At 41.4% G+C, this 23,094-nt stretch overlaps 1 protein-coding gene and 1 long non-coding RNA gene across 6 annotated transcripts in view; both read left to right on the top strand.

Annotated features, from left to right (window-relative positions):
• Positions 1 to 23,094, top strand: part of CDKL5 (cyclin dependent kinase like 5) — a 141,253-nt gene that overhangs the window by 49,195 nt on the left and 68,964 nt on the right. The gene's annotated exons all lie outside the window — the stretch shown is intronic.
• Positions 5 to 10,959, top strand: LOC141728142 (uncharacterized). The gene is made up of 3 exons (XR_012578907.1): positions 5 to 137; positions 925 to 2,224; positions 10,095 to 10,959. It is a non-coding gene; the product is annotated as an uncharacterized LOC141728142 (long non-coding RNA).

Here is a 23,094-nt window from a genome sequence, read left to right as displayed (position 1 = left end):
GTAAGTGAATTACTTTTAAGTCAGAGGGAAATGTTGGTGTTTGAGTGAAGCAGTGACTTTTGATGAGAGCTAACATGTTAATATGTATAAGACATGGCATCTGGGGTGGACTTTTTCTTGCACTAAGGTACTTAAATGTTGTAATCTTTGCTGCAGTCCCAGCTCTCAGGCTCTTCTCCTTTCTCTGCAGCACAGTCCTGTCTCTCTTCTCAGGGGCTCCTCTTGGGCTCTTGACCCACCCCTATTTATCTCAGTTGCCTTCATGAGCTACAGCTGCTGCCCAACTAAGGACCCTGCAGCTGCAGCTCGTTTGGAGCAACCCAGACACACACACAGATCTTACAATACAACATATATTCAGGCCCCCACATTTCCCCCTTTTTCTTTTAACAATTATACAATCACAATATACACACAGTTCCAGCTCTCAGGCTGCCATTCCAAAGTCCCAGATCTCAGGCTGCTGTTCCAAAGTCCCAGCTCTCAGGCTGCACAGCTCTCGGCTGTCCTATCTTCTATAGTCCCAGCTCTCTGGCTGCCATACACGTAAAGTCCCAGCTCTCAGGCTGATATTCCAAAGTCCCAGCTCTCAGGCTGTCACAGCTCTCGGCTGTCCGGGGGATTCCATACCTTCTCTCTCTCTCTGTTTGGCTGCATGTTCGTCTTCACACGGGGTCACCAGTTGTTGTAATCTTTGCTGCAGTCCCAGCTCTCAGGCTCTTCTCCTTTCTCTGCAGCACAGTCCTGTCTCTCTTCTCAGGGGCTCCTCTTGGGCTCTTGACCCACCCCTATTTATCTCAGTTGCCTTCACGAGCTACAGCTGCTGCCCAACTAAGGACCCTGCAGCTGCAGCTCGTTTGGAGCAACCCAGACACACACACAGATCTTACAACACAACATATATTCAGGCCCCCACACTTAAAGCAAGCTTAATTGCAAGTTTCAGGGGAAATGGCTATATCTAGTACCAGATCTCAATTTTTTGTGTTTAATATTTCTCTGAAATATTACTAATATTTAATTAATTTAAACTTACAGAGTTTTTAAGAAAAGAGACCAAAAACGTTTTGGAACACAGTTTTGCTCAAGCATTCTTAATTAGAATGCCAAACTATTTGCCAGATACTGCTGTAGAAGCACTTGGCTGCCTTGGAAGGGGCAGGGGAGAGAAAGGGGAGTCCATGAGGGATTTTGACATCTGTAGGATGATCAAATAGCAGTGAGAAAGCAGTGACTTTTTTGGTTGTTGATTTTAATTTGGAGAAGGAAGAAGTTAAGAAGGAAAGAAAAACCTCTGTTTGATACAAAAATGAAGTCTGGCAACCTGTCTACACTATTTTAACTAGTGTATAAGTTGCATGTATCTGAACTTGCTGCTCATCAGCACGGAGCTGACGCAAACAACTTTGCTGTCTTTGAAGCTGCAGTGAAGTCATTTAACAAGATAACTTCTCTGAAGCAAAACATTTCTGAATCACAGAATTTTAGTGATCCAAGAATCTATACAAGTCTTTTTATGTAGTTCATACCTTTTTCTAGAATAAGTTAGGACTGTGCAGAGGGTTTATGTTCCTATGGTGGCTTTTAGCGTGTACACAGAAGGGCTTTTGCACACAGTGTGTGGTTCTGTCTGGTATGTCTTACACTGTTGTGCACTTAAAAAAGGAAAAATAAATTGGAACTTAAGATCCTCTCCAGCTGAAGCCTTGTTGGCCTTGGGGATGTACAACAGTCAGTTGAGTGACTTAGGTGAATTGGGTCATTTTAGATATTTATGGTATGAAAATTCAGGGTGAGTAGTTTGAGAACACCTGGGTAGTGATGATGCAGTTTCTACTAGGCATCTCTGTTCTTTGTGGAAAGTACCTCACCCAGACTCAATAAGTTTCTCAGATTTCCTGCATTGCTGAGTGAAATTTAAGCTATGCATGTCTATTCATGCTCATGCAGAAGAGTTCAGTACTCTAAAAGCATGGTGTATTGGCAGGGTAAGCTGTTGCCCAACTTCCTATGAGAATACTTTGCCCACACCAGATATCTAGAAAGGAAAGTCTTTCCTTTAGCACAAGGAAATGTTCCAACAGCCTGTGTGAGACTGCTGCCTTCCTTGTTAGCATCTAAATTTTCTAGTAGTCTCACCATTTTTTTTCTATAGCTTTGTCTTGATGGAAACAGCTGTGCTAAATGTTTAAAACAAAGTGTTATTGCTTTAAGCTTCTAGCAGGTGGGTATTGGAATATGTATCCCAATATAACCAGTTAGATGGTGCCTAGGCCAGTTCTGACCTTCGCTGCTGGGCCACAGGCAGCTCTGCGGTGTTTTACCTCAAAGATACCTTGGCTGGCGGCAGAGTGCAGCGGGGCACAAGACAGGACTCCGTTCTCCTCAGGGGAGAGCTTCTGGCGATGGTGAAGAAAAGAAGGGAGCGCATTCTGCTAGAAGGTAGCCAGATGTTTATTCCATGAGCACAGATATGTCTGCACTGGGCTACTGCTGATAACAGAATAGAGGCCGCATGGTCTCATTCACATTTTAAGCTCAGGACAGGGGAAGGGGAGGGGACAGGTGAGTCACCAACCAGGTGAAGGGGCAGGGTCTCCAGGTACTAGGGTCACCTATCACACGACGCCTTGCTGGTATGTTAGCCTGATTGACAGGGCACACTCAGCGAGGGGCGAGGGGGAAGGGAGAAGGTAAAACAGGATATTGCAACACACCACAACATCTCCCCCTAGTTTTGTTTAAAAAGAAGAGGACTGTGTTTATGGTGCAGAATGATTCTACTGAGGCTTCTAGGTCATCCACTGGAGCACTGAGGGCTTCCAAATGGTAGACCTCAGGAGGGGGAGATGAGCTTGAGATTAACTTGAGAACCATGCGTCTGATTACTCCAAAAACAATGCTAAAAACCACAATAACTACAACTAAAATAAACAGCACTAAAATTACAGTTTTCAGAATAGATCCCAACCAGCCCGAGAGTCCCCAGCCATTGAAAAGTCCATTCAGCTCGTTGTCAGTTTCTCTGTTGATGTCTGAGAACCTTTATCGAGGTAGTCCACATGTGGTTTAGGCTGCGGTACTATGTAGGAGATTGCAGGTGGGATGATCACGAGTAGGACGAGAAGCAGGCTCGGTCTCATGACGTCTCGAGGCTACACACGAACAGTGGGATCTAAACTGGTACAAAAACTTGAAGCAAACATATATTACAAACTATTCCAGATAGGAGGCTTAAATGGAATTTCCTCCAGAGAACGTGCGCGGCGTTTTCTTCTCCAGGCAGCATGAGCAACCTGGGGCGCTTCTGCAGATTTCTCTGAGACTTTGGGAACATAGGGCTTTACCCATTTGGAAGGAACCCACCTTAAACCAGAGGGGGTGGACACACAGGCGTATCCACGTCCCCAAGTAACCAATTTGTAAGGTCCCACCATTTTCCAAGTCTCAGGGTCCTTTACTAAAACTGGAGGTTTTTCTTTCATCAACCTGTGACTGTTCCCCCCAAAGTGGCGTAGGATGGGTGGGTTCAGGCTGTCAAAAGAACAATTCAGAAAATTGATTGTGAATAGTGCCCTGGATAACCGGATGTGGGGAGGTTCTACCTTCAGAACCTGTTGTTGCTGGTCCAGGACCCTTTTAATATCACAGTGAGTTCTTTCTACAATGGCTTGACCTGTAGGGGAGTAGGGGATGCCAGTTTTGTGCTCTACTCCCCATTGCTGCAGGAAGCTCCGGAATTCCTTGGATTTATAAGCAGGCCCATTATCAGTTTTCAGCTCCTTGGGGATGCCCATGAAAGAAAAAGCCTGTAAGAGGTGCTTAATAGCATCAATAGATGATTCTCCTGTGTGGGCAGAAGCATAGACCGCTCCAGAAAAGGTATCTACACTAACATGAACATATTTCTGCCGTCCAAAAGCCTGTATGTGTGTTACATCTGTTTGCCACAGTTCACAACTGTTCAGTCCCCTTGGGTTTGCTCCCGTACTCACTGTAGGGAGTGCATGTTGTTGGCAATTTGGGCACGTGGCCACAATCGCTTTGGCCTCTTCTCGAGTGATGTTAAACTGGCGAACCAGGCCAGGTGCATTTTGGTGGAAAAGCTGGTGGCTGATTTTTGCCTGTTCAAAAACATTTGGGAGAGTGGCCATCACTGCAGGTGCAGCAAGAGCGTCTGCCCTTCTGTTGCCTTCAGCGATAAACCCTGGCAAGTCAGTGTGTGACCTGACATGCATCACATAAAAGGGTTGCTCTCGGTGAGTGACTAACTTTACCAGTTTTGAGAGCAATTCAAAAAGTGCAATGTTAGATACATCTTGCAGTATTGCTTGATCTGCTCTGGATACTACTCCTGCCACGTATGCAGAGTCTGTAATCAGATTAAATGGTTCTGAGAACTTTTCAAAAGCCCTAACAACCGCAGCCAATTCAGCAACCTCAGGTGAACCTTCCACCTCAGCAATGTCCGTCTCCCACTGCTGGGTTTGAGGATCCTTCCAAGTCATAACAGACTTGTGGGACCTCCCGGACGCATCTGTAAAGACAGTCAGAGCCCTTTTTAAAGGTCTCCTACTTAGAGCAGTTCTTAATTTTAAAGTAAATTGAACATCTTGTTCAAACAATTTGCAAGCGGGCCGTGCTACTGAAAATTGTCCTGAGTATGAATCCAGAGCAAACTGCAACACTTCATTTTCTTGAAACAATTGTTCCAGTATTTTCATAGTATTTTGACCTGATTTTAACTCAACTGGAATGTGAATGCACTTAAAATCACATCCTGCTACCTCCTGATCCGGGTCCTTGCTTTCCGGATCAGTTCTGCTATCAGCTCCTGAGGCTTTGTCAGTCTCTTGGACCTTTTGTGACTGAGGAAAACCCATTCTATGATCAAGAGAGAGTCCCTCTGGTCCCGGTCCTTTTTTGGTGTGTCCTTTGCCTTAGGTGTTTGTTTTTCCTCCCACTGGAAAATAATTCCATGGAGGTGTGGCAACTTACCTAGGATGATAAATTTGAATGGCAGATCAGGCCGGCATCGGTGGGCCTGTCTTGTGGACATTGCAATCTGAACCTTTTCTAGAGCTTTCCGTGCCTCTGGGGTAATAGACTTAGGAGCACCTGGGTCCTCTCCCCCTTTCAATAAATTGAAAAGAGGGGCAAGGTCTTCATTAGTCAGACCAAGCCATGGTCTTACCCAATTCAAAGACCCACACAACTTGTGGACATCCGCAAGGGTCTTGATCCTTGGATTGATTTCTAGTTTTTGAGGAACAATGGTCCTATTTCCAATTTCTAAGCCCAAATACTTCCAAGGTGGCATCTTTTGAATATTCTGTTCCTGGAGCTCGAACCCTGCAACAATCAATGCATCGATCGTTAGGTCAAGCGCATGTGTTAGTAAATCATCATTGGGGGCACACACAAGGATATCATCCATATAATGATAGATGATGGCCTTCTCTGCGGCTGCACGCACTGGGGAAAGCAGTGAGGAGACATACCACTGGCAGATAGCTGGAGATACCTTCAGGCCCTGAGGAAGAACAGTCCAATGGTACCTTTTCATAGGAGCTTCTGAATTGATAGAAGGGACAGAGAATGCCAAACGCGGTGCATCGTCAGGGTGCAATGGGATTTGGAAAAAACAATCTTTAATATCAATAACAGCTAATTTCCAATCTTGAGGAAGCATTGTTGGGGATGGCATACCAGGCTGGGGAGAACCCATATCTTCAATTACATTATTAATTTGTCGGAGGTCACAGAGAAGTCGCCACCTCTTTTTGTCAGCTTTTTGGATGACAAACACTGGAGAGTTCCATGGGGACATGGTCTCTACAATGTGGCCCTTTCTTAGTTGCTCTTGTACTAGTTCCTCAAGCACCTTTATTTTTTGTTTACTGAGTGGCCACTGTTTCACATCAACTGGTTCGTCTGTTTTCCACTTGAGTTTTTGGGTGGGGCGCTGTTGTTTAATGACTGCTGCACAAAAATGCTGTGGAGAGTCTGGAATATTAATTGTGACACCCCACTGGGCCATTAAATCTCTCCCTAACAAAGGTTCTGAATAATCTAACACAAATGGACGGATATTTGCCAATTGTCCGTTTGGACCCTCGAATTGAATAATGCTTTTGGATTGCCTTGCCAATTGCAGACCTCCTACACCTCGAAGGTGACCAGCAACATTTTGTAAAGGCCAGTGAGCTGGCCAGTCTTGTACTGGAATCACTGTGCAGTCTGCACCTGTGTCTACAAGCATCTCAATGCGTTTAGACTCCCCACCCCCACTGACATTGCACCACAATTTGGGTTTATCTGTCCCAATAACTTGGACCCGGGCGACTGTGGGCCCTTGTTTATCAACATTTTCAGGTAAAGATGGCACAGGGATAGCTTGAGCAACAATTTGTCCCTTGGGAAGAAACAGGGGTGGGTGGAAACAGTGCAGGCTGAGAACAAATTGCTTGGGATCTGATGTTGTTATTCCCGGAGCAATTTCGATCTCTTGTGGTGTGTTTTTGTCCCCAGTGATGATGTACTTACAACGAATTTGGTTCCAAGTACCCTTCTGTTCAGGATTTACAGAAACAAAATGCCAGTCAGTGTCCTTCAGGTGGAGTGACTCTGTCAGCTGCAACCTGTAAGGCTCATTGACAGAAGACGCAGTTAATACAGAATTACTTAAATCATAACAAAGGTTATTTTGTTTCACTTTCAACAGTGGACTAGCAGACTTGGTCTTTGAAACACCTGCTTCACTTACACAAATGTTAATATTATCGCGCGCTTGATTTGTTTTGCTACCCTTATTCTCTTGGCCTGCTCCTTTTATGTCTGCACGCCTGGCAGGCTGGCGCTTTATTCGTTTTTTTGTTGTTGACCCCCAGGGAGGGCTTGCAGTTCTCCTCCCCTGCTATTTTTAAATTCATCAAATTCCCTTTTCAGGGGGCACTGGTTACTCCAGTGTCCTAGCTTATTACAAAGCAGGCATGGTTTAGTGGTCTCAACCATTGCCGGTCTCCGCTGCTGCCCAGGGTACTGCTGTGCTGAAAGAGAAGGTGCAGGGCTGGCAACAGCAACACGCTGAGGTGGTCTTGGCAGCAGCCTTGGTCTGGAGTCTTCAGCAACACTCATCAGAGGCACTTTCCTGTTACAGACTAGAAGCATATCTTTTAATGTAGGGGAAGGTTCCATAGGAAGGCTCAGGATTGCTGCTCGACACTGTTCATTTGCATTTGTAAACGCTATTTCTTCTAAAATTGCTTCCCTTGCATTTTCCTTTTTAACTTGTATTTCAATGGCTCTAGTTAGCCTTTCCACAAATTTCACAAAAGGCTCTGATGGTAGTTGTTTGATTTTACTGTAGGGCTCAAAAGGCCCCTCAGGTTGGAGGGAAAAGAATGCTTTTTCAGCTGCTTCCTTTACTTTCTCAAGTGTTTCTGCAGGAATTGCAGCAGCTTGGACTGAGGGAGAAGACCATTGACCCTCACCACAGAGGTGGTCAATAGTAATGGGGTTACCATTGTTGTCTTTTGCTGTGTTTGGATCAGCCTGTAAGCTTGGGAGAGCATCTTTTAGCAGTTGTTTCAATGCTGATTCCCGTAATTTGAATTCCGTGGATGTCATGAGACATGAAAACAGTTGTTTTAAATCATGTGGAACTACAATAGTCCTACTTAATTCAGAATTTAAAAGGCCACGGAAATATGGACTGTGTGGACCATATTCTTTATGAGATTTACAGATCTCTTTAATCAATTGTCGTCCAAAAGAACTCCAATTAGCAGTTGGGGCTGCTCCTGCTTGAGCTGCAGGCTGAAACGTAACAGGAGCCAGTGACAACATGGCACCATGCATTGGGTCTGCTGTCCCCTGCTCTGTATCCCTTGAATCAGAAGCATTGGGATCACAGCTACAGGTTTGGGGAAAGGCAATGGGTGTGTCCCCACCGTGGGAACCCGGGGAGGGGGCGGGGAAAGGGAACCGGCAAGGGGCGGGGATACTGTGGGAACAGGGGGCGGGGTCACCTGGTGACATCACGTCAGCAGCCGCCCCCTGGGAGGAGTAGAGGGGCGGAGCTGAGGGTACTGCAGGAAAGGCGGGGGGAGGGGGGAAGGTGTCACCAGGAACAGGAGGAGAGGGGGATGGGGATGGAATTTTGGAATGCTTAAGAGGATTTTGGGAAGAAGAAGACCAGGTTTGGGAAGATGCCACGTGGCATCCACCATCTTGTGGACCCCCTAGGGACTGGGGGCCATTTTGGACATCACTGCTCTCCGAAAAGCTAACACGTGCTCGGGATTTTTTTAGGGAAAGAGGTTTAGGGGTTTTAGAGGGAGAGGGAGGAACAGGGAGAGCAGAGGCACATGGCTTTACATTTGGCTTTTTCTCTATTTCCTTTTGTTTGAGCAATGCTGTTCGAATTTGCAAACTCCAGAACACAAATTTAGCTGAGGGTAATTTGCCAGATTGTCCTAAGGTTATCAATTCATTCCCAACTTTATCCCAGAATTGAATATTGTGGATTTCTTCAGGGGAAATGTTTGGGAACTGCAGAAAAAGCCATCTTATAAACTGTTTCAATTTTCCTTTAGAGAATTTCACATTACTCTTGATTAAAATGCTAACAATATGATAATACACTCCCCTTTGTACAATGCTAAGTTTGGAACCCATGTTAAAAAGCAAAGTACTTAATCCCGCCTGACCAAAAACAAAGCTAAAATCAGCTACCAATTTCTAAAAAAACCCACAGATAGAAAGCGATAACGAGCAGACAAAAGCTTCACAATGCAGCTGTATATACTGCTTTTAAAATTCCCGGGCAGCAGCAGCAGGGCACGCCCTGCCGAGCCGAGGCAGACACAAAGCCTCCCCCGCGGTGGAATGCAGCACCCCCGCGGAGCAGAGACAGCAGCCACTCCACGTGGCAGCCGAAACCGGGACGCCCCCCCCCCCCGCCGCCGCGTGTGCAGAGCACTCCCGACCCCGCAGGTCCCCCGGCCACGTGGAAAGAGAGCCCCCCCCTCCCCCGCAAAGAGAAAGAGAAAGAAAATCTCCTAACACGTGTCTGAACACGCTGCTGAGCCGGGGGGGGGAAGGGCAGAGAGCGATCCCGCTCCGGCGCGAATTCTAAAAAACAGTGAAACACGCAGCAGGAAAGCTAAACTAGAACGCTATGAATTCTCGTCTGTGGGGCTGCGCAGCCAAAATGCAAAGGCAAAAAAGGAACAGAACTCGCGGCAGAGTCTGTTTTTGAGCTTCTGCTCTACCGAAAGCAGAGATACTCGCGTGAAATGGAAGCTGTAGGCTGGGTACAGGCAGGCAGGTCTCCACCGGAAAAGGACCTCTCTCTGGGTGCAAGAGAGGCTGCCCTTTTCTTCCTCTGGAAAATCTGTTCACCACAATGAAGCAGGGCTTTCCAAAGGCGCCGAACAGTCCACGAAACTTTTTCTGGGAGTATTCCCAAAGTCTCTAGCTGGGAGTCTTGAAGCCAGGCTCCTTTCAGCTGGATGCACGGCTGGCAGAAGCTTCTCTGAGGAACTGCGAGTCCGTTTTCCGGCTCAGGGTCGAGCCACCCACAGGGACGCCAATATATTGGAATATGTATCCCAATATAACCAGTTAGATGGTGCCTAGGCCAGTTCTGACCTTCGCTGCTGGGCCACAGGCAGCTCTGCGGTGTTTTACCTCAAAGATACCTTGGCTGGCGGCAGAGTGCAGCGGGGCACAAGACAGGACTCCGTTCTCCTCAGGGGAGAGCTTCTGGCGATGGTGAAGAAAAGAAGGGAGCGCATTCTGCTAGAAGGTAGCCAGATGTTTATTCCATGAGCACAGATATGTCTGCACTGGGCTACTGCTGATAACAGAATAGAGGCCGCATGGTCTCATTCACATTTTAAGCTCAGGACAGGGGAAGGGGAGGGGACAGGTGAGTCACCAACCAGGTGAAGGGGCAGGGTCTCCAGGTACTAGGGTCACCTATCACACGACGCCTTGCTGGTATGTTAGCCTGATTGACAGGGCACACTCAGCGAGGGGCGAGGGGGAAGGGAGAAGGTAAAACAGGATATTGCAACACACCACAACAGGTGGGTTTACTAAGACCTAGAACTTCCAGTTTTTGGAGATCTAAAGAAAAAAGTGAGGGCATGTTGCTGTTTTCATCTAACTGATTTATGATTCTCACTTAAAACAAGCTGCACTGAGCTTCTGAGAACACATGAGTTTAGAATCTGTCTATTTTACCAAAAACAGCGTAGCTGTCTAAAAGTTAAATGTTGGCCTTTCCTACTTGTATAGGAATAAAATGATGAAATACACTTTCATACAGACTTAACAGACTTACCTGGACATGCAAGGATATATGGTTTGGGCTTTTTTTGGTGATTTTTTGGGGGTTTTGGTGATTTTTTGGGTTTTTTTGTTTGGTTTTTTTGTGTGAGTTTTGCCTTTTTTTGGTTGTTGTTGTTGTTGGTTTTTTTGTTTTTTGGGTTTTTTTTTGTTTTAATTTTTTACTGGGCATACTTTTGAATATAGAGGTATTTATATTAATGTTTATAAATAGTGGTAATATGCCAGAATCAAATTCCCAGCTATTTTAAGTCAATATATCTCCACTGTATTGTTGAGAGGGTAAATTTTGTGTGAAATGAGGAGCCAGCCCTTAATTGCAGCAATTTGCCAACATATAATCCACTAGTGCTTCAGTAAATATATAGCTTTTTACCTCAGTGCATTTTAGTGGCATATGTACATAGATTTAAATAGGAGAGAATGGCATCAGGAACAAATACCTTGTCATTATTAGATGTGTTTTTCCTTTGGTAAAAGAACATTACCAGAAAAGCTAAACTAGGTCCTCTAGAATGACTGTATTTACATTATTACACAGGCTGTTTTTATCCCAAATCCTTCATTGCTAATTGTGGTTTGTGCATAAAGATTACTTGTTTATTTGAGGAGTTTTTTCTGATGCTAAGCTAATGCAAATAATGTTAAAAAAAAAAAAAACAGAGATGATGCTCTGAAAAGCTTTCTCCTATTTTTTCATTTAGTCAGAGGATGTTTCCTAAGGAAATACAGTGAATTGCATTGTGTTTAAAAATACTGGAAATACATTTGATAGTTACAAACTATTTTAAAAGGCTGTCTTGGCTTGTTTGGATTTTGGCTGTTTTCTGAAAACAGAAGCCACTTGAACACTTCAGTAGTGTCAGAGATCATGGCTGAGAAAAAGAATCTTTGCTAATGTTTAAGACTTTTCAAATGCTTGCCCTTTAAAGAAGACCAACATCCCTTTTACTTTACAAAGTGGTCTTCCTGCTTCATGTAGAGTTGTTGGGCAGTAATATGATAGGAAGGTGCTGTGGTAAGGCCATAGGTCTCCAAAGATGGGCACATGGAGAAAGAAGCCTAAAGAAAAAAGGAAGCAAAAAGCCAGTGTGAAAAGAAAGTGTTGCACGGTGAGATAATAAACTGTGTTTGTAGGAGGAACGCTGGCAATTGCAGCTGCAAGTAGAGTTTATAGAAATGAGGTAGATACATCCTTAAATGCCTGAGGGAGGTGGAGAAGATGATGATGCTGGAGCAGGGGTTGTTTCTCAGGATGAGGCAGAGCTCACCACAAGCCAGGCTGGAGAGGAAGATGGGTTCATCCAGGCAGTCAAACCATGAAAGGCACTTGGACAAGGCTCTCAGGCAAATGCTCTGATTCTTGGGGTGTCATGTGCAGGGCCAGGACTTATTGGACTTTAATGATTCTTGTGAGTCCCTTCCAACTCAGGACATTCTATGATTCTATGCCTATACATATGTATTTGTATGCATAAATTGATGGTGGTTTTTTAGGTTAGCCAGGTGTGCAGGAAGGTGTGTGCTGATGCAGTTTCTCTAAAAGCATAGTTGAAATGGATGAAATCTCCTTGACTTCTCCTTCTCTTGCAGTCTGCTGTGTGTTACCAAAGTTCTGGAGCCTGAGGGTATACAGTTTAATGATTTGGAAGTTTGGTGCCAGTTGTTCTTATAAGTCCAACATCTCCTGCCTAATGAGATGGGGGTTTTTGCCTTTTATCTTAAGAATGTGTTTTGGTGGTTCTTAATAGCATGAGGCATTTTTAGACCTTTTTCTTTGAGATAAACACCACTCAGTTCCCATATTAAAAAGAAACGAAAATAAATGTTAGTTAGAATTATTTAGCACTTCAGTGCATTGAAGAATAGTGAAGAATAACCTCTGGAATAGGTTTAATACTTCCAGGCAATGTCTTCTTAGCCTAATATTTGATTTTGCCTTGTTTGAGCCTTCTGTAATACTCTTGCATTGTGTTCTGGTAAGTTGTTTGTCTGCCTCAGAATACATGAAAGAAATATTTGCTGACCCCTTAAAGAAAGTTACATTTTACTCATTAAAAAATATAGTGAATATGCATATGTAGCAGAATCATTACATTTCTTCTGAGTATTTCAGCCTTTTTCATGTCTTTTATTATTGGAATCCCTGTGGACTAGCTGGGTCATGGTTTTCCCTTTGAAAACTTTTTTTTTTTAAATGTTTCTACAGGTAACCCAGTTCTTCACACTTCACGCTATTTGTGTTTGAGCAGAGTCAGGAATTCCCCTTTTACCCATGCTGGCCAACTTGAGAAAATTTTCCCATGGCCATCACTGTGCTTAGAGGAGGTAATTCCTGTGGAACAACCACCTCTCATAGGCTCCTTTGCTCTTCAGGGCTGTCTCCAAGCAGATCTTAGAACGAGATGATATCTGTTCTTTTGAAAGTCCAGGGTTGTATTTCTATTGTCCCTCTCTCTTAATTATTTCAGAATCTTAAATTCCACTGTCATGGTGGAGATCCTGGTCTGCTGTAATATCCATAAGAAAGGAGCACAGGCTCTGTAAATTGTAATTTAAAGTGCTGCTTCTTCAGTGAGTATTAACTTCACTAGAATAAAGTAAAAAAATGAAACAGGTGATCTTAGATTCCTTCAGATTTTGGGAATCTTGAGTTGAACAGCATCAAAATGGCCTCTGATCAGAGTGCAGCATTTTGTGAAGACCAATCTGTAAGAAGGGTTTCTTCATTATTTTCATCATTCAAGCTATTGCAGAATTATTTTAAAAGAAAACTCCTAAGCAATTCTATTATCAAACAGAAAGATGTTCTCAGGAGAACTTCTTGCTACATCCCTGGATAAAGGCAAGGCCAGACAGGTTATGTAGCTCAGATGCTGAGTGGGAGCTGCTTGCAGGCTCCTCTGCTACAGTGACCTGGCTGAGTTTGTCCTGCAGTCCAGCTGGGCCTGGGCCAGCTCAGGTGAGCTCTGATGCGCATCACTAATTCCTCCTTGCACAGTGGTCTCTTGTCAGGGTGCACACACAGTGCCTCTGAGGTTATCATGGTTGGTTCATTGATCAGTGTCAAGCAATTGCCTTCTTCGTTTTCCAAAATTCTGGTTGTCTCCATCATGCTGTATTACCCTTGCAGCAAATGTTGGAGTGCTCTAAGTCCTCTGTGAAAACTGGACTTTATTGTAAGGCTTCATTAAAAAGGCGTTATCTATTTTGCTCTCTTCACAAGGTGCTTTGAAGCAGGTGTTCCCCCTAATGTAAGGTGTTTCCCCTTATTGTTCTGTCTTCCAAACCTCATGAAAGAACTTTTGACTTTTGTGTTAGCTATTTGAAAGCAAATGTACATGCATTCAAACCCTCCTCTCCTCTGCAAGGATCTCCTTGCCTTTGTAGGATATTTAACAGAAGATGAGCTGTGTCTGTTGTGGCAGAGCTCTGGTCACACAAGCTATTCCACTACATTTTCTGTACCCCTAAAGAGTGCAGCCATCATGATGACAGGTAGTTCACATAACGAATGTTTCTAGAACTGTGCACTCATTCCTAGTTCCTCCTGGTCTTTTCTCAGAAATTTTAGGTACAGGCACCAGGAATCTGGTCGTGCTGCTTTAATAGAGCAAATGAGAACATTTGGGTTTTCTCTAATATTGTCATAAAAGCAGAGTTCTGAATTTCCCTGGTCGATGTTAGAATCCGTTTTCCAACTCTTGTGTCTGCTGATGTTATTAATACCTTCACACTTCAAATCCGCTAACAGTTTTTATGTTGTTGATTCCTCTTTAGTGTTAAAAGTTAAGTGTACTTGTTTGTCAAAGTTGTAGGTTTTTTCAGTGTGTTGTATTTTTTCATGTACTTTCTTTAGATTTGGCTCTCAAGGTTCCTCAACTCCCCAGCCTGTGTTAAGTCAAGTACTTATATTGAGGAATACAGTCATTGCAGTTTAACTTTTATGGTATAATCTTTTGTACTAAAATGGGTACAGCTCTTTTTTGTCTTACTTTGGATGTGACTGATTTGACAGTAGTTTCTTGTTTGGTTGATTGAAAAATTAAATGAGGAGTAAATGAAAAATCTGAGTTCTCAAAATGAGACCAGATTGCTGCCTGTGTTCTTTCTCCTCATCCTCAAATTTTTTGCTGTTTTGTTTTTGGGTTTGTTTTTTTTTTTTTTCTTTTTGGTATGTAATTAAAAGGAATATGCTAATTTTCTCAATTAATGAAATTTGATTTGGCTTTGTGGCAAGATTTTTGGTTTTAATTGTTGCCAGGATAAAATCTCTGTGCAGCATACTGTTTCCTTTCAGCAATGGCAGCTTACCTATGGAAGATTATTTCATTAATGCTGTTGTTCCTTGGGCTAAAGCGTCATATCACTGGTGGGGTTTTGTGCCAAAACTTGTGTGAAACACATACAATGAATATGAGTCTTTCTGGACCTTCTGGATAAATAGAATTTGCCAGTATTAAATGTTTGCAGTAGAAAGAGTTGAGATCTGTCCTAAGCATTATGTGAAGAAAATAGAGTTATTAGGCAAGTGGTGCTGCTGAAGCTCATAGTAACTGTTTAATAACCACTTGCTTAAACTTCACTATGAGGCAGTGAATTACCTTTTGAATTCCTTACAGAATTCTGGTGTGAAATGTTACATACAGAGTATTTGTTTTGTGGACTTCCAGACTCTACTTCCATGGCATTTCCTTGAGTGCAGCAGTGAGAGGCAAGCTTGATTAGTGCTGATTCACTTCAGGCATTGCTTTCTATACATGTAGGAGAACTAAAATGAACATCTGTAACTGTTTCCTATGCAGGGAAGATGTGAATATGCTATTGACAGTTTATATAGCTTTCATTTTTCATTGCTGCATTGTGACATTTGTCTTCACCTGAACCTCTTCCAAAGTTTTCTCAGTCCCCTGTGGCAGGGGGAAACAGACAATCAGACAGCATTATATCAATGTGGTTTTAAATATGATTGATGTCAATAAAATGCTGATTTACATTCAAGGAAGTGGAAGATTCATGTGTGTACTGTTAGTGCTGCAAAGATCAGATAGTTGTGCAGAATGGAACATAGAAACTGAACTTGCTGAGTTCCCACAGCTTGAGCAGACCACTACTAATTCAGTCTCCCTTCTCACTCCCAAGGTGAGCTATAATATTCTCTATATCACAATACTTACTGATGCCTTTTATTTCTTTTCCTCAAAGTCTTATTCCCAGGTCTCTCTCATTCTTCAATTATTTTAAAAGAGTTTTTTCATAATGCATTTCTTAATAAAAACCATTAAAGCACTAATTCTGAAGAAATTATCAGATTCTAAAATTACTTACACTACTGGAAAAAAAAATTAGATCTTTGGTGTTGTCTTAATTTTCTCAAAGTCTGAGTCCTGGAATTAACTGAAGTAAACATTTGGGTACGCACTTGTAAGGCTATGTAGGATGAGGGGGTGAAGTAAGGTAGTTCCAGATCTTTTTTTCATATATTTTATTGTTTTCTGTCTGTTGCTTCTGCTATATGTTGCTAAGATATGCTGTGTTTCAGAGTTTTATTTAATTTGATTGTATATAAACCCTTGCTATCTTTATCAGTCACATTCAATGATTTCTTTAAGAGGGCTGGGCAGGGTTCAACAAAGTGGGCCTGAATGCATCTTTAAGTGCATTCAGTTACCAGAGGCAGTGATTAGGGAGGTTTAGGCTGGATATCAGGAAAAGGTTCTTCTCCCAGAGGCTGGTTGGGCACTGGAACAGCTCCCCAGGGAGATGGTCACAGCACCAAGCCTGACAGAGGTCCACAGGTATGTGGACAATGCTCGCAGGGACATGATGTGAGTCCTGGGGTGTCCTGTGCATGGCCAGGAGTTGGACTCCAGGATCCTTGTGGGTCATTTCCAGCTAAGGATATTCAATGATTTTATGAAAGTTAATGTTTTTCATTAATGAGTCACTTTGTAGCCATATATTCATGGAATGATGCTGCTGTGATGTCTGCAGTTGTGCTGTGTTGTTTCCCTTTGAGTCTTTTCTGACAATCCAGACCGGCGTTTGAAAGTTCCCTTGTAGGTTACTCCATTTCCTTACCTCCTCCTTTGTGCTTGTCATGTTATGAACCCTGCTCAGATCTGGATGGTATTCAGTAATAAAAATTCTCATTCCATCCCTCCTTTGCTCCCAATGGCTAATATTAGAAATGGAAGGTGCAGGGCAAAGATAAGAGAGCTTTCAGAGGGGAGAAATTAACTTGCTGTGGAAGGGGAAAATACTAAAGTTTCTTTTTTTCAGATGTGTTCAGTTTAAAGCATTGCAATATGAGTGCTTTCAATACCACAAATTAGGGTGGCTTAAGTTGGCTTGTCCATTATAACATTTCATGCAGTACAAAGCTGGGGTGCAGAGACACCTGATGCTGCAGAAGATCTTCAAAACAAGGGTGAGGGAGACAAACAGGGAATCACCCTTGTACTTTAGTAATGGAGGTAGATGAAAGAAGCATAGAAGCCTGAGTTAAAAATAACAAGAGTGATTCATCTTGCTTTGGAAAGATATGTAAAATGTATTACTGATGGTTTTCTATTTGAATTAAGTCAAAGACAAGCAATTTGTTGCAGTCACAGTATCTCAGATCAGTATTTTTATCAGACAGTTTCTTCCAGTTGGTCACACTAAGGGCTCTGGATAAACCAGACATCTGCCCTTCTTCTTTTGTTTCTTAAACACTGTATGTATTTTTGATACTATTTTACATAATCTTTCATATGAATTATTGCTGTGGCTACTGGTGTTGCTAAGTGAAAGGTTACTGCTTATGCCCCAACTGAGAACTTTGCTTGGAAGATTGCCAGTCAATAAACAAGGCCCCTAGTAGCTGCTGCAAAATCCATCTGCCAAGGGATTATATATCATTACACTTGTAATAATACAGGCATCATATTCAGACCTGCAGCAGTGTGTTCTGTGGCTGCCCTTAATGATTCTTAATTGCAAACAGCTTGTGGAGTTGTATCTCATTTTAAGGTCCTTGTAAGTGAGATCTTATTTTTAAGTGTGGATGTGATGAGCACCCAAAGCAATGCTGTCCATACAAATAATTTTTTCTTGCAAAAAGTTGAAAATTTTATGCTGATAATTAAAGTTTAGGAACATGACTACAGTATTTCTTAGAAGCAATAGCAGAAGGAATTGAAATAGATGATTTTTAGACACCTGATGTAGGGTCTTGGATCATTAGGAAAGTAGCGGTGCAAGCGAGGGAATTTATAGTTAATGCACATTATTATATGGGAGAGGGAACAGCATATGGCTAATTATAGCACTACATCTGTAGTAGTATGAACTTGGTTGAATATTGGATTACAATCTGGTCTTGTCATCAAAATGCAAATTACTGTGTAGCATAATTGATGCAAACAAAATGGTATTTCTAAATTTTAGGCTAATTGTTTTCCTTTGAGGGATTCTTGTGGAGTTTTTAAACTTTTCTAGGACACATGAGCAGCTCTAAGAGCACTAGGATAATCATTGATTTCTGGACACACTGTATTTAAACAAAGGCCATTAAGAGCATAACTCAGTGTTTCAGAAGATCATTCATGTAGATTTTTAAATGTGCCATGGTAAAAACGGGTCTGGATCATGTGTCTGGCTTTCAAAATTATTTGTATCAACCAAGTTGATCTAAAATTTAAATACACTAAAGTGTCTTGAATATGCCATTCACATTACCTTATTTTCTAAATTTTTTTTGGTGGATTTAAAGTCATTTTTTTTAAGACTCTGGAATCCTGCAAAATGAGCTTTGACAGTGTAGGTAAAACATTCACAATAACGGTGAAAACTTTCCTATAATTTAATTTTTTCCTGAAAACTGTAGGCTCTTCTTGGCTCTGCGTTTTTTCATCAGTAAAGATTACAGTGTGTTTTTAAATAGCAAGTTGTCCCTCTGAATGTCCTGATTAAAGCAATTTATATTTCCTTGATTACTCACTTATGCGTAATTCCTAACTCATGGAATACCCTCCTAAAATATAAACCAACCTTTCTATTCTTTTTGAATAAAAATTCTTGGAATTCTTAACTTCTTTTGAAGTATAGTGATATTTACTTCTCTTTCAAAGCCTGGATAACAATAAATGGGGAAAAAGGAAAGTGGTTTCCTTTTTATACCATTACAGCTGTTAAAATTTGTACAAACTTGTAAATTCTTGTGCAGAGGACCTAATAATTGTACTTTTAACGTGTGGTTTGATCCTAGCTAAAAGCCTCAGTCAGGGACTAGACAAACCTGATGTCAGAGTGAAGTGATCAAGAAATTTTGGATACAGTGGGAAGGCAGGCTGAGCTCTTGAATAGGGACCACTTTTGCTAAGACTGCTTTGTGCTCTTTTTTGAACCAACAGCAGTTGTTAAATGTTTGCAGAGAACTGGAGTCATTCTTTATGAGATCTATGCCTTATACACATATTGCAATTCAAAACACATACTTCTTTTTGCTGTGTGTAGCTGCACCTGCACCTGGACAATAAAGCTTGATGAGTCTGCTGCTTGCTTTTTTTTGAGAATAGTCCAATTGCATGCTTCTCATTTTCTAAAGTATATCTATTTATGCTTTTCTCATTTAAGATAAAAACTAAAACATTGTCTGGATATATAAAGTATTTGCATTTTTACTGTCCCTGATTCATTTTTGTTTAAATTGCTAAATTAGATCAATCTTTATGCAAGTCCCTTATAAGCCCTAACACCGTAGAACGTAATGGCTTTACTTTGCCTATTATGAGAAATCACACACTTTATGCAATTTTATTTTTATTTTTTCAGATGTGTAGCAAAGTGAGGATTTGTTTCTGAACAGAATAGGTAACTCTTTTTTGGAAACAGATACCAACATTGCTCTCCAGTTTATAGTTGCTTGCGCCTTAAAAGCTTTGAGAAGGCATCTTCTATTTCTTCCTCAAGACTACTGTACCTACTGTACAGTACTGGGTGTACAAGGATCAGTATAATGAAGTTTAGTGTCAGTCTTGCATAAAGGGAATATTTGCAGGTCTTGAAGTGAAGTGATTGTACTCATGGATGCCCATTTCTTCATGGTTTCATTCACCTGTACCCTTGTACCCACACACTTAGAAGTATAAAGGGTTGTGTGTGTGCTCAAGAGAGGTGTCTGATTTGGGCAGCATCTCCAGCATGCAGGCTGGAGGACAAGGGTCAGGAGCCCTCATGTCCCCACTTTATCTCTGAAGTTCCTCTGGGTGGTGATGACAAACTAGTTCTTACATCTTTTATGTATATGGGATAGTCCTTAGCTTCCATCTTGCTTTCTTCAACTTCCACCTGTCTGTTTTCTGCTTTTCCTTGTTTGGAGTTTGTCTTTGACAAGTATGTCCATAATCCTTGATGGGCCAACAGAAGATGGGCTCATATATCATAAGCTGCAACCTTGTGGCCATCCTCCTGTTGGGGGATGCATAGTCTGCTTGTGAATCAGCTGTGCTGCAACCTTCTGGGCTTGGCATAATGTTTTACTCAATTTTACTTTTGAAGCACCCTCCCATGAACATTATTCTTGATTATCAACAGTGTTTTTTCTTGAAACCCTGTGCAGTTTCTTCTCATGCTCGTGCATGCACTCAGTTCTTTCTCCAATATCCTATTCATACCCTGATCTGTTGCACACTCCTGCAGCAGAAACAAGATACCTATGTCTCTGAAAGGGTGGTTGTTCTTTTTTCAGTTTTTGGCATAGAAGTGTGCTGCCTTATTAAACAGCTCTCCTAATCTTTCAGTCAAGAAAGAATCCTTACAACACTGAGAACTCCTTCCCAAATGCATATTATGAAGTATATTTTTAATACAGTTCTAAGAACAGAAGATTACCACAGATTCCAGTGTGCTGAAAATTGTTTGCAAAACACTTTTCTTAGACTTAACTTTGGCTGAACAGGATTATCATCATTATTGATTTTCTTTTAGGTTATAGATGGGCTTTTAAAGAAATGTGGTTTTGAGGTATGACAGAGATAGGTGATATTTTTAAGTGTGATAATGCTCTGAGATGTGGAAAGATGAAATTCTGTAGGACTTTAAAAACTTTACTGGTTCCACCTACCTCTTCTTTTTGACAGTATGCATCTTGACCAGGAGGCAAGCTATCTTCTTGAAATCAATTAACATTTCCAACAGAGATAGAGTAATGCCATGTTTATGCACAGAAATATGTTGCAGGCAATGCCATCTGCAGAGCAGAGCTGACTAGCTGCTGCTTCTACAGGATCAAGTTTTCTGTGACTGTTTGTGTGAAAAACCCATCCAAGTGCTGCCTACCATTTTTTCTCCCTCAAATCATCAGCTAGTGAGGAATGGTGTTAAGAAGCATATACAGGATATTATCTGATGGACTTGCACCCTGGGCTCTGAACCTGTTCTAATTTTGTAAGTCCTTCCTGCTTCCACTGTTGTGTTCCACTGCTTACTGTTCCTGCTTCCTGCTAGAAATGTTCTTGCAGTGCTAAGGAATTATTTGGGGAGCAAAAGAGAATCAGTAGGAGCTTCCCCATTGTCTTTTAGAAAGGCTAAACCTAGGCCAAACAACATCCATCCCATGGGCTCTAGCAGGTTTAAAAAAATAAAAAGTGAGGGAGTGGCATTTCTCCTCAGAAATTCTGGGGTTTAGTGCCCCCTTCATCCATATTCCTCAGATAACATAAAACAGAATGCAGAGTAGATGTCTAGATGGTGGCAGGATCAGAGAAGCAAATCAAGGGTGATCAGCCTGTCTATAGTATTCTTGGTTTCTTTTTAGTAGGGTTCTCAATGAAATGGATAATGTTTAATACGTATTGTTGTAGATGAGCTATTCCTTTACCAGCATCCATTACACATGTGCACATGTACAGAGCTGTGCACAGGTGTGCATGCACACACACACACAGACATTTGTTAAATTAATGAATTATAGCATAGTGGTCTCTTCTGGTCAGTTTTAGAAAATGCTACCAGCCTGTTCCCTCTGTAACTTCTGCAAAGGTATTTGTATGCTCTGGTTAGCACACTGTTGCACTTTCCATTTTTATGGATGTAAGGAGAACTGAACACTTGTGTCTCAGTATAAAATATGAATGGCAATAAATCTCTTCTTTTATCAAAAGCAGGCATGTACAAGGCTTTAACAAAAATATGAATAAAAATTTCACAGCCCAAGTCTTGTGATTATATTTTCTCAGCTTTCACTTGTCTCTTCATCTGAAGGTTGTGTTTCAGGAACTTTCTGAAAATTTATCCTTATTGCTAAAGTGTCTTGTTTTTTTTCCTAAATATGTTTGTGTGAACAAAGACAATCTTTTAGCACTTCTGAGCTATTAAAAGAAAAATGGAAATGAAAGCTCAGTTTAGTTTTATAGCTCTGTATCTACAGTAAACAATAAGACCTAGAATTTTTCAGTGGGAGAACATGCCCTTCCTGAACAGATCTGGCTAGGAGTCAAATTATGAGGGCATAGTTTATTCTTGCAAAGAACAAATATGTGGAAAGACAAAAGTAAAGGAATAATTAGGTATAGGGATCTCTTATCTATGGATTTTTTTGAGGTTTTTATCTGGATTTTTAGACTGGGATAGGTTAACAATTAATGTTCTTCAAGGCCACCTTTTCATTTTTTGAAGAGGTGGTGATAATTGACTATTCAAACAGTACTGCCTGAACGAAACCTGTGTGATGAGACTAATTCTTCTTTTCTTTTCTTTGAAGATTTCAACTGCATTTAAAGTAACCAATTTACTCATTTACTAACTTTTTTATTTATTGCTACATATCCAGAGTTTTTGCTACATAATCTTATACTGCAATATTGTAGATTTAAAAAAAAAAATCACACCCAGAATCATGTTATGATGAAAGCAAGTCAGATTTAGCACATTCAAGCACAAATGCTAGTCAACAAACTGCTGTTATAACTATTGTTTACTCTCTGTACCGCCAGAAGGCTTGCTACTATATCAGTTTACAAAGGACAGAAGGCACCCTTCCTCTGGAGAAGCTTTGTTTTCCATATCTGCATCTAGTTTAGACCAAGGGCTGCAATGAAGCTCCAAGCTTACTTGTACAGGTTTAGCTTTTGGATTTTTGTAGTAATCTTAAATCAAATCTGAATAGGAGTCCTGTTACTGAACATTAATGAGAAATTTTGCTAAGTAAAAGTTCAAAACCTTTACTCCGCAAAGGATCATAAAGCTTTTCCAATTGTTACTTTTTCTTTCACCACTTTTTAAATTAATATTTACAGTGCCTTGGAACTGAGAGAAATATGGCTCTAGGAGGTCAATATACATTCTAAATTCAGAATTTTCTTATGAAAACCTTTAATGTTAAATATTTGAGCTCTTGCTCAAGAATCTGATCTAAAGCATTCTTCTGGAAGCTTGTAATGGGGGCTTATTTGCAAGTTATTTAAAGTTTTATTGATCTCTGGTAGTACCTTTAATTATACCAGAAAAGGAAATGCAAAGCTCCTAGCAGGGATATTTATAGCTTTATGAAGATCCTCACCAGTGAACATATACTTTATTCTCTAATATGCAGGTGAAAGAAGAAGGATGAGCTTCAGAAATTCTGGTCTTGCTGCTAGTTATGCCAGATTGCTTTGTGGGATGTGAGAATTGACGCTGCAGTTACGTTGGCAATGGAGATGTTCTTACTTCAGTAGCACAGTTTGGAATACTTTGTGTTTCCAGCATGTTAAT

This window comes from Zonotrichia albicollis, chromosome 2 (genome assembly GCF_047830755.1).
Source record: "Zonotrichia albicollis isolate bZonAlb1 chromosome 2, bZonAlb1.hap1, whole genome shotgun sequence".
Classification (NCBI taxonomy): Eukaryota; Metazoa; Chordata; class Aves; order Passeriformes; family Passerellidae; genus Zonotrichia; species Zonotrichia albicollis.
The sequence above is the reverse complement of the archived record's forward strand: the minus strand, read 5'-3'. Positions and strand labels throughout refer to the sequence as shown.